Genomic DNA, 12,210 nt, shown 5'->3' with positions numbered 1-12,210 from the left:
TTAACAGATGTACAAGAGTTTTCATAAAAAAGATGAATAAGATGTATGAAATTGCTCGAAAAAATTACTTTCCTTCAATACTAATGAGAAGGAAATCCAGTTAAGAGTCAAAAGCGCTGTCAATATCTAAACTCAATGTTAGTTTATCATTTGTTTTAGTTACATAATCAAGTGTTATCAGTATTCTTTTAATGTTATCGTAGGAATTCCTGTTTAATATAAATCTAGCTTGGTCACTATTAGCTACAGATGGTAAAAACTGTTTATTCTACTAGCATGTATAACCATAAATATTTTACACTATATATTTAATAAAGATATTGGTCTATAATAGAGACATTTTACAGCATCTTTTCCTGCTTTTAGAATTGGTGAAACAAGTGTATACTTCCAGGAAGGAGGAACATTTACTAATTCTTTTACAAATGAGAAGACTAAGTAAAATAGATGAGACTTTTTTGGCATTAATTTATAAAGTTCAAGTATAATACAACTATTGCCAGGGGCTCTGTTAAGGTTTTAGTCTACTGATTTAAATTCAGAGAAGGTTATACGTTTAAAAATTATTTTCATTTGTTCTTCAGTTAATTTGTTACCGATATGATTTTAACAAATATTTTGATTTCTTCCTGAGAGTCCATTAATGTGCTGTTTTTGTTATATCCATTAATGTGTTGTTTTTGATATTACATCCAAGTGACTTCTACATTCTTTCAGGATATCCTTAATTTCAGTGATTTTTCCCTACCCTTGTTAGAATACATTTCCTTGATATGATTGGATTTATTTAAAATTTTTGTTCTATTTGCTAAGTTATGCATAAATTTAGGATTATAGTAAAGTTTACTATCTTAATCCTTTCCAAGTTAATTCTAGTGTTATGATTAAAAATCTAAATATTTTCCTTTAAAACTATTAATTTCTTTTATTATACTGGTATTCATCTTTTGACTATCCAGTTTTAACTTTATCATTTTTTTCAATCAATTCCTTATCCCATTGCTTTTTTTTTTAAACCATACCTATTCAATTCTTCCATACAGAGAGGCCTTTAGAGAGAGTCCAATATAGAAGTCTCTGATATGATTTCTGTCTCATTAATTTCAATAAAATGCTGAATTTCTTTCATGAAATAATCTTTAAATTCTTTCAAATTAGTTTTATAAGCAGGTATGTGTCCAATAGTTATATTATTCACAGGTTTTAATGCCAGCTCAAAAGTTATGGCACTATGGTTGGAAAGTGGACACAATATTACCTTAACCTTATTTAATCTATTAACTCAGAGATATGCACTCCATGGATTCTAGCTTGAGTTCCATGTCTATTTCAAAAATGAGTGTAGATAAGTGAGCCTGTATCTGAAAAATCATTTAAATCTTTAATATGAAATAAATTCTACACTTTTTTTTTTTGCTGAGACCAATATTTTTCTCTTTTTAGTGGAATTAGTATCATCAGTTTTTAGTATGCAATTAAAAAATCACTTGCGAGTATAACATACCTTTTGAAATTTGGACTGTTTGGTTAAATTGATTTCTAACAGAACTGGCTCCTATTCCTGGGATCCAATATACACTGAGAGCATATATTCTTCTATTAACTTCTAAAGAAGAGTATTCCGCTCTCATCATTATATGATACCAACAATTTTAGATGTAGAGTATTTCTCCATAAAATAGCCACCCCTCTCTTTTTCTGATTATAATGAGAACTAACTAGTACAGAATACATCTTAGTATTAAGTCTGTCTATACCTGCTTGTAATAAGTGTCTCCTGTAAAAAAATAAGCTGAGAATTAATACCTATTTAAACTCCCTTCATTAATAGTAATAAAAATCCACTTAACAGTTGACATGTGGAAGGATTAACAAATATACTAGAAATGCTTCCGTAACTTCAAAAGGATAATAGTAACGCTGAACCACTGTTAATACCAAGATACGAACACTGAAAATGATATAGTCAATTAGATCTAAATTGTTAACTATACACATTTTAACAGTAGTAGACAGCCAAAAAATAAAATATATCCGAAAATGTTGAACATGCATGCTTAAAATCTCTCCAGCCCCACATGAAGTCTAAAACTCCTAGTTTGGATATATAAACTATCCAAACTTTCCCGCCCATCAATAAGAATGAGCGTACTCCTTCCCTGCTACCTGAGTAAAATTATATGTCAAGATATCAGAATAGCAAACCAGGCCACAAAAACAATCAAATGAATAGTTGTTAAGCATTTAGACTATTTTACATTAACATCTAAATACATGTATGCTTATATATTCCAAGCAGAAATTCTATGTCACCAAGTTTATTTCTATTATGTTACGTTAACCATATACAGTAACATATGAATGCATTTACAATGGTTACCTATTAACCTAAATAAAACAGTTTCATATAATGTTATAATCTACAATTCTTAAAGCAATATTCTATGTAGTATACAAACTCTGTTCTTTAATATATTTAATTTCTTATTCTTCAAATATACATAGTAACTACAGTAAATAAATTATCCAAAATCATTTTAGATTTATATTTCTAATTAGCAAAAAAAAAAAGGGGGGGGTTCAGTTTCATTCATATATCAAAGAAAATGTAAGCACAGTAGTTTAGAATAAAACCATTGCATACATTCACGCTTCTTACTGAGGTTTTTGTAGCTGCTAATTTAATCTGGGGGAAGAACAGAGTGTGACCACCTTTAGTTAGATTTGACTTGTCTTTTGCTGGCACTATCAGGGCTACATATATAGTGTGCAGCATGGCAATTATTTAAATAAATGAATATGTTAATTAGAAAAACTAATTCTTTGCTAACTTTCATACAATGTCTTTTCTGTACCTCTAGTCTGCATAGATCCAACAGGTAAAAAGAAAGACACTTTTACATGCAGTATTGCATTCTGATGTACAGTAAAGGATTCACACACAAAAGATTTAACAATCATTCTTTGCAGCTGTCAAGTTTCAAGAGTCAAATCTGTATATAGCCAGTACATTCTTGACATTTAATCTCAGAGCTTTGCTGAAAAAACATATTACTGAAATGCAACATCCTCAAAAATGTAATTAAAAACAAATAGTTTACCGTTTAATTTCTCATTTTATTAAGAACGTTTTCATTTTATTAAGAACGTTTTTCTCTCCTGAAGTTGACAAAGTATATAAATCTACTTTAATACTTGTTATTTATTTTTTAATAAATCCATTTAGTGAAGACAAATGTTATGTCATCTTTGCCCTTAAAAGTATCAAAATCAAGTACATCTGTAAAATCTAATGAATAATACACGAAATCTGCCCTATTTGATTTGACAGGCAGGCAAATCTCATTAGCATTTCAACATCTCAACCAGTAGCTTAAATAACACGAGACCTTGGCAGGAAGCTCTATCAAAACAACTTTCATTAAAAAAAGTATGGATCTTCAATATTTTTTATGTAAGCTCAAGCCAAGTGGATCAGAGCCAAAACTAGCATCTAACACTTATCTGCAGAAAGAAACTCTCCAAAGCCATAACACCCAGACTTTTCCATCGCAGCACACACAAAGACCTAAGCATTTCAAAAAGAAAGAAATCAATTGTCAGCACTAGAGCAACAGGCATTTTATCATCATTTATGAATCCCGTAACTGTCACAGCAGGATCTCATCCAAGCAACTATACATATCAAATATAAAAAGATGCTCCTGAGCAAACAGACTTGGCAACAAGAACTATATAGTTGTTGCGAACAGATACAAGCACTCAAGCCATCACCAATTGCCATGCACAAGTAAAGCCAATACACTACCAAAAGCTGTCCAACCTCAAACCATCAGTCTCCCAAAACACAATCACACTTCAATGACAATAAGCAGCAACACAAACAATTACAGGAGATGCTACTTCCTACTTAAAATCGAAATAAAAAACTAGCGTCATCAATAAACAGTTCAACCTGTTAAAGTACTTAATAAAGCAAAATCATAACATCTTTATTGAATAAGAACTGTGTTTTGTGCGTTTTACATAAAAACCCAGCAAATTAAGACTATAACAATAAGATAAAGTTTAAGATTAAATGTTTACAATACCCAAATAAGTTCTTTAATTGAGAACAAAGGTAAAAGCTCTAGCTTAGTTAAAATGAAGCGAAGACCCAGACATTAAATATCTACTTACTAATGGTACTGTTAAAAGGAGCAAGAGTTATATTAATAGTTTACACTTAAAAAGAACTATTCATATATAAAAATGAAGTAATAAAATTCTACTGAGGCTAAATGTAAATCACTTTATGTTATAAATAAAAGGATACAAGGAAAATCAGGTTACCTTAGTATAGGAAATCTCCGGGTTCTTCTTACCTCGTGTAAAGGAATAGAATGTAGCTTTTCCACATGCTTTTAGGACAAGTACTATAATAAAAGATAAATTACCATTTTATGCCTAGTAAAAACTAAGTGAAGTAGTTTTTGTCTCTTAATTTCCTCTTCTTCCCATTGACCTTCCATACTGCACTTTCAGCCCATCTCTTCAAGGTAATACTTTTCCAATCCATATCTTCCACTTGTTTTAAAATATTTTTTTTTTGTAGATATGACAAGGCAGTTTCAGGGTCTTCAAAGTACTTGCACTATCAGGGAGGAAAACCTTCAACCTGGCAGGGAACAGTAGATAAACTTTAATTTGCTCTTAAGTTCTCTAATTAAAGGCAGGAAACATTTTCTTTTAGAGATGACTGCTGCAGAGTACTCACTGTCAAACCAGATTGTTTTTTCATCTATTTTGAGAGAAGACTTAGCCTAAGCAGTTTTAAGAACCAATTGCTTGTCTTGGGAAGACAAAAATCTCACAATTGTAGATGTCAGGGAGGTACTATTCTTTTAAGAGGATACAGTTAAAGTCCGATGTGGTCTCTCATTTACAAATGACATTGCTTCAGGTATCTCTAGTATATTTTGGAGCCAGGTGTCAGAAAGCACCATTTTATTCCCTTCTATTTTTTCTGGTAAGCCAAAGATCTGGATATTATTTCTACTGGACCGGTCCTCTAGTTCATCAATTTTGCTTAGCATAAGTGTACTTTGTTTTAACAAAAAATTGATGTTACATTCATCTTTGTTTAGTCTGCCTTCTACATCATTTAAAGAGTCCTTGATGCCAGATATTTGTGACTTCTGTTGTTGAAGAGCTTCCTGGATTTGATCCATTTGTTTTGCACACTTTTCTTCGAAATTATCCAATTTAGTGTCCATTATAGCCATCTTCAAGGATAACTCCTGGACATTTGTGAGAAGTGACAAATTCCTTTTTGAAGAATGAGTCTTGTGCAGTTGCTTTTGTATGACTCATTTCCAGACTAGATGCTTGAACGACTTTTCAAATAAGGTTCTGACAGGAAAATATTTGAAAAATAAATCCTTGAAATAATCCTACAGAACACTTGGTTACAGTAACTGTTTATATAGCAGTTAGGATTTCTTAGAAAATTAAATTAATTTCCTGTCAGAAATATGAAAAGTAGCATAGCAAAGGAATTCTGCTGTTAGTCAGCATCTTGACCACACCCCCATGACATTTTCTAAACATCCATTTACCTCTGTTCTTTTAGAGAGCTAATGCCCCTCCCTCTGGGAACTTACCACATTTCCTACCATTTCTCATTTCTTCAAATTATCTATCTGTAATTATTGCACTACAACTACTTCCTCAATAATAATATATCTCCTGGAACACGTACACAGACTAGACAGTCCAGCTTAGTTCAGCATTTACTATTTACCTAGATATTACTTCCCAGCCTAAACATGCTGAATAAACCACCATTTACAACCGTTTTTCACATTAGGCATTATTAAAGACAGTCTAACTAGATCAGCTTCAGTAAGAATACCTCCTATAAATACCGTATCTGGACAAATCTCAGGGCTTTTTTATTGGTAGACTTTTGCAGAAGCAACCAGCACTTCTCTTTAGTAATCATTTAAAATGGTGGGATGTTGCTACAGCGAGTCCCAAAATATGGAGGCTGAATGGCTGGAAAAAAAAAATTAACTATACTAAGTCCAAGATGGCCATTTGTAGGGGTATTCTCTTTTCTCCTCTATATCGGAGTGGATATATATACAAGTTCAGGGAGGTGGGATGCTTTCCCCCCCCCCCTGCAAAAACAAAATTTTAAAGAGATTCACTCTTCATGGATTTTCGGCTTGTCTGCACTCATCGAGTGCCAGAATTTCATCAGAGAGCTCTTTTCTTTACATGTCAGAATATCAAAGCAGCTGTAAGCAAATGGAAAAAAAAATTAAAATGCAATCCTATCCAAGTTACGGCACTTCAAAAGAACTGGTGCCACTAAATAAACAGTCCAGGTAGTGCAAACAGTACCACTGTTGCTTGTGACTTTATACATCAGATGCTTGTAGGCTTCCTGTCTCATGTACCATACACAACTGTTCCTTCACTATTCCACACTGCCTATCAATTACAGAGCAGTTAATGGTATACACCAGCCGCCAACATCCCAATTGTTAACTATTAAGGAAGCAGAAAATTCATGTTGCACCGCATCAATATTCTATTAATAAGTGGATTCTTCTTAAATGCATCCAGATACATTCAATCATTTCCTATTCAACAAATTTGGGTTCACGAGGAGCAAGCAACAGGCGTACATCAAGAAGAAAATACCAGACAGCATGTCAGTACATGCTATGTACACACACGGGGACAATTTGGAACTTCACCATTCGACCTGCTGCATGTCTTATGTGAACCCTACAAAATTAGTATAATAGCAGAAACCAAACACAGCATATATTGCTGTTAAACAGAAAAGATGCCCTAGCAAGTATAAGCAGATTTATCAGGAGCCCTCTTTTTGGACAGGACAAGCCCAGTTGTTAACCCATCAATCACAGTTCAGTACAGTTTTTCAGCTCACACTCTAGGAGATGAATGCACCTGCTGCAAGCAAATGTGACAGCATGTACCAAGCAAGCAAGTGCATCTCTTTCCCGTCATGCTCAGCTCATCCCACAATTACTAGCAAATTTAATTATTTTAAATAAAAATAATGCAGGAGTCAGATATTCCTTTTTGATACCAAACACCACAGAATTAAATACATGTTAAACCTACACTCAACAGTAGGGTCAAGCTGTACAACCACAAATAGGTGACGGGAGGGTAGCTGGAACTGAACAAGGGTCCCACATAGAAAGAATATGGTAATAAAGCATCTGCTGTGTCAAACATCAAGGACCCTATTAACAGCATCAATGACTGGGATGAACCTCAGGCAGAAAAACATATCTGAAAATCCTTCATTCAGAAGAACTGTCATTTACCTAAAGGTTTAACATTTGTACCCTCCACTCAAAATGGATTTTGCTCCAATGTTGCTAGAACTTACACATTCTCTTAAACTTTAGATTCTGTTCAAAGAGAACAATGCTCCACTGAATGTACCCAAACATTCAAAGTACCTTTATACCACCTGACAATGGCTTGTTTTGGCCTTTGAAAAATCAGTGGAAAAACAAACAACTAAAACATTTTTTACGATAAGCCAGTAAATACTTAAACTTGACTGCATCGGATATACAGTCAGTCAAGAATCTTATTCCAAATTCAGACAGTCATAAAACTAGCAGACAAAGGTGGGGGAACTGTGATTATGAACTTTGACTACTATAACAATCAAATGATCTCCATGCTGGCCACCTCGGATTATGAGCAAGTACACAAACAACTGGTGAATCAGATAATTAAGCAGATTTCCTTAAGACTAGAAAATATGCTCAAGGATAACCTCACTGGAGAAGAATTAGGCTAGTACTTTACAACTGATAGTCTTGTTGTACCTGTAATATATGGCATACCTAAAGTCCATAAATCCCTTGCATCGCCCCCACTTAGACCAACAGTGTCAGCAAGACGATGGGTGACAGAACCCTTATCGAGCTATCTTGATAACCAACTTAAGAAATATTTACATGCAACAGGTACCATTATCAAGGACACAACTGATTTAATTTCTCATCACAATGGCTTATGTTAAACCCAGCAAAAGACTGTTTTGTGACATTAGATGTAGCCTCATTGTTTACAGTTATTCCCAATGAGATAGGAATTCGATTTGTTAAACATTTATTTGAATTCTCTGATTATACACAGTGTCACATAATATCCAGTAATTCACAAATAATATTACTTACCAATAACATCTTTTTATATCAAAAGAAGTTTTACAAACAGGCAAGAAGTGTGGTGATGGGTACCCCAGTCGCCAACACCACACCTATGCCAACATTGTAATGTACCAATGGGAGAAAGAACATATAATCAGTGAAAATAATCCCAGTCTCAGACATGTGAAGTTTTATAAAAGGTTTGTGGATGACCTTTTACTAGGGGATGGTACAATAAAATAATTCAGGAAATTTCAGTCATACATCTTTACATCCACTGATTTCTTAAAGTTGAAATGAGAAGTATCCTTTCATACAATTAATTTCCTTGGCATAACCCTAAAACAAACTTCACACTGGTCAGACAGATACTATGTACAAAAAAACATCCAGAAAGATACATATCTACATAGAACCAGCTTACACCCATCACATAGCTATCCAAACATTGTTAAAAATCAGCTTGTTAGGATAGTTAAATTAAATGCAAATGATCCACGAATGGAACAGCAACTTGAAAGGACTGCTTCAGAATTCATAGAGAGAGGTTATAGTCAACAAGTTAAAACAATTCAACAAGACATTATAAACGAGATCCACAGAATACACATCTCTCCTAACCACCAATAGAGACGTACGATCATCCACCAGCCATAATCATATCAAACTAAGATACACTCTTACACATGACAGAAATACACCAGTCATAAAGAACACTATTAAAAATACTGGTCTATACTAACTGCGATACCGGAGTTACGGAATAACGTATCAGATTCACCAAGTTTTAGTTATAGAAGAGCTAGTAACTTGAAGAACTTTCTTTGTTATAAACAACACACAAAAAATACATCGTATTTATTACACTAATAAGCAAGGAATGTACAGATGCAATGATTGCACTTTTTGCAAGTACATTAATACTGACAAGTTTGTTAGACATCCAGTCAAAGATGCAGCTTCTGAACCAATAGCATTTGGCAATTGCAACACACAACATCTAAGATACATAGCAAACTGCTCCACGTGTGAAGCATACTACATGGGCAAGACAAATATAAAATTAAGAGAGAGAATAGATCAACACATGTCAGACATCAGGAGGAGTGTTCAAACAAATGCCTTATATAAACATATTTTTAATACAGCTCTAACTCATACTTTTAAATTTGCTATTTTGCACGTTATTCGTGCACCATTTAGAGGGGGGGTGACAAAATTACACACCCAGAGGATAGAATTGCAATGGATTTTTTAGATTTAAGACACATACATCCCCTGGCTTGAATGACCTGGTTACTACGGAGCCTTACTTGAAGTACTTACATACTCAAATACACTGAACTGTTTGTATTTGTCTGTATCCTATATGTTTTTAAAAAAATTGAAAAATCAGAAATTTTACAAGTACCTTCATTATTTATTACATTTCTTTCTGTTATTGTCATTTACATTTTTATACATACAATTCTACGTGTATTTTACTTATTTTTATCTTAACATGTGACTACAATTTTAACTTGTAACTAGATTATGCGACTACACCTTGACTATATAAGCACAATGTGTTGCTCAGTTTCTTTGCCTGATGAAGCCTATCTGGGTGAAAGTGTCTTCTGCGCTTGCAACTTTTTAATACGTTGTGGTTGCGGATTTTAAACTTGTGTAATAAGTACTTCTAACTACATTATGGATTTTAAACTCTTGGAATAAACTACTATTACTTTTAAAAAAGCAACTCTTCAAGTAAGTTTTGGACTTCGAATTTTTTGAATTAACTACTGTTTATCCCTGCTCATGGTTTCAGTTACTTTTTTGTTTTGCTATTCTTGTAGTAAGCAGTAGAAGCAGTCATGTATCCAAGTAAAGTGGCTTTCAACCACAGATCCCCCCAATAAGAAAACTCACCCATGATGGTAAAAGATAATATAGCTGTTTCTAAGTGGCTTGGCAACTGTGTTTTCTTTAAACTTGTATACCCACTTCAGGTGAAACTTGACCAGACATTGCACATCCAGAGCATGAAACGAAAGGGTCTCCCTTGCTCGTTTTGCCATAGCAAAGGAGGGAGGGGGAAAAAAAAAGTACAGTTTTGTACCTACCATAAATGTAGATGTTCGAGGATCCACATTGCTGCAGTCCTAACTATTGGGTAGTCCGCTGTCCAGTCGGCCCGAATACCAAAGTATATGGCTGACGTCAGTCAAGGCGCATTAGACTGACGTCAGTACGTCAGGGTACTAATGCGCATGACCGACGTCATATCCTCAGTCTTTTCTTGCCCCAGATGTCAGAAGACCCTAAAAAGACAAGGCCAATACCAAAAACTCCAAACATACCTGCACCAGAAATATGTACAATATATACAAAAGTACCAGAATATAACCTCACCTACACAACCACCCCTAAACACAGAGGGGAAGGAGGGAGGGTAAATTGGACTGCAGCAATGTGGATCCTCGAACATCTACATTTATGGTAGGTACAAAACTGTACTATGTTCTTCATTCCACATTGCTGCAGTCCTAACTATTGGGTAGAATCCCAAAGCAGAGGTAAGGGAGGCTGGCAAATCATAAGGAAACAGGAGCTGACAACATGCCTTGCAAAATAGCTGTGGCAAAACCAGCCCTAGACTTAGAGTAGAGAGGAAGGTGATAATGCTTAGAGAAAGTATGCACTGAACTCCAAGTAGCTGCCTCCAAAATATCCTTAGTTGCCACCCCACTTAGAAATGCTGTTGAAGTGGCAGTAGCCCTAGTGGAATGAGGCCTAATCCCAGCTGGAATCTCCTTGCCATGATGGGAATAACAAAATGTAATGCAAAACCCAATCCACCTAGAAATAGTTTGTTTTGACACAGGCTTGCCCTGCGAACTCAAAGCAAAAGAAACAAACAACTGCTGAGACTGCCTAAAATCCTTAGTCCTGCTTAAATAATTACGCAATTGCCTGTGTACATCTAAAGTGTGCAAAATCTTTTCCCCTTTATTTTGGGGATCTGCATAAAAAGTAGGCAAATGAATAGTTTGGTTTAAAGCCACACTAGAAACCACCTTAGGCATAAAAGAAGGATTAGTACGTAATGATACCCTATCCTTATGAAAAATCAAAAAAGGCTCAACCGCCATAAGGGCCTGCAACTCAGAAACCCTTCTTGCAGAAGTAATGGCCAACAAAAAAGCAGTCTTCCATGACAAGTATTTCAAGTCAGCAGTAGCCGCAGGCTCAAAAGGTTGTAGAGTAAGTTTCTCCAACACAAAATTGAGATCCCAAGCAGGAGTAGGAGCTCTACGTGGGGGTCTTATATTCTTTGCCCCTCTAAGAAATTGCTTGAACAAAGGATGCAAAAACAATGGTGGATCACAATCATAGTGAGCTGAAATTGCTGCAGCATGAATCTTAATGGAAGAGAAAGACAAACCTTTGTCCAATAACTCAGTAAGATATTGAAGAGCCACACTCAAATTAGGCTCAGAAATCTCCAAATTGTTTGCTGCACTCCAAAATAAAAATCTCTTCCATTTTTCTGCGTACACCTTCCTTGTACTAGGTCTTCTGGCTTCCATAATCACATTTAAAACTTGTTGAGGAAGTTGAGACCTGCTGTGTTTCAAAACAGAATATGCCAGGCTGTTAGATGAAGAGAGTGGAGCTTGACATTGAGCAGGTGACCGTCCCTCTGAGACAACAGGTGTGGAATCAAAGGTAAAGGCCATGGAGGCTTCCTTACCAGACTCCTCAGTAATGGGTACCAGTGTTGCCGAGGCCAATCTGGAGCTATTAAAATCATCCTTGGCTTGTCTTGTCTGACCTTTAGGAGCACCTTTGGGAGAAGAGGCAGAGGTGGAAAGGCATACACATGAAGATTTTTCCAACTGAAAGAAAGAGCATCCACTTTCCAAGCTGTGTGATGAAACCTCTTTGTGCAAAACTTTGGCAGCTGGTGGTTTAGTGGAGAAGCGAACAGCTCTATGTCTGGAGTCCCCCATGACACTGTCAATTTTTGAAATACATG

The 12,210-nt window shown here is 35.1% G+C and overlaps 1 protein-coding gene across 1 annotated transcript in view; it reads right to left on the bottom strand.

The window, feature by feature from the left end:
* The window catches only part of DNAJB12 (DnaJ heat shock protein family (Hsp40) member B12), a 1,115,823-nt gene that overhangs the window by 985,622 nt on the left and 117,991 nt on the right, over window positions 1-12,210 (bottom strand). The gene's annotated exons all lie outside the window — the stretch shown is intronic.

The sequence above is a fragment of the Protopterus annectens genome, chromosome 14.part0, assembly GCF_019279795.1.
Source record: "Protopterus annectens isolate FY-2018-M chromosome 14.part0, PAN1.0, whole genome shotgun sequence".
Taxonomy (NCBI): domain Eukaryota; kingdom Metazoa; phylum Chordata; order Ceratodontiformes; family Protopteridae; genus Protopterus; species Protopterus annectens.
The sequence above is the reverse complement of the archived record's forward strand: the minus strand, read 5'-3'. Positions and strand labels throughout refer to the sequence as shown.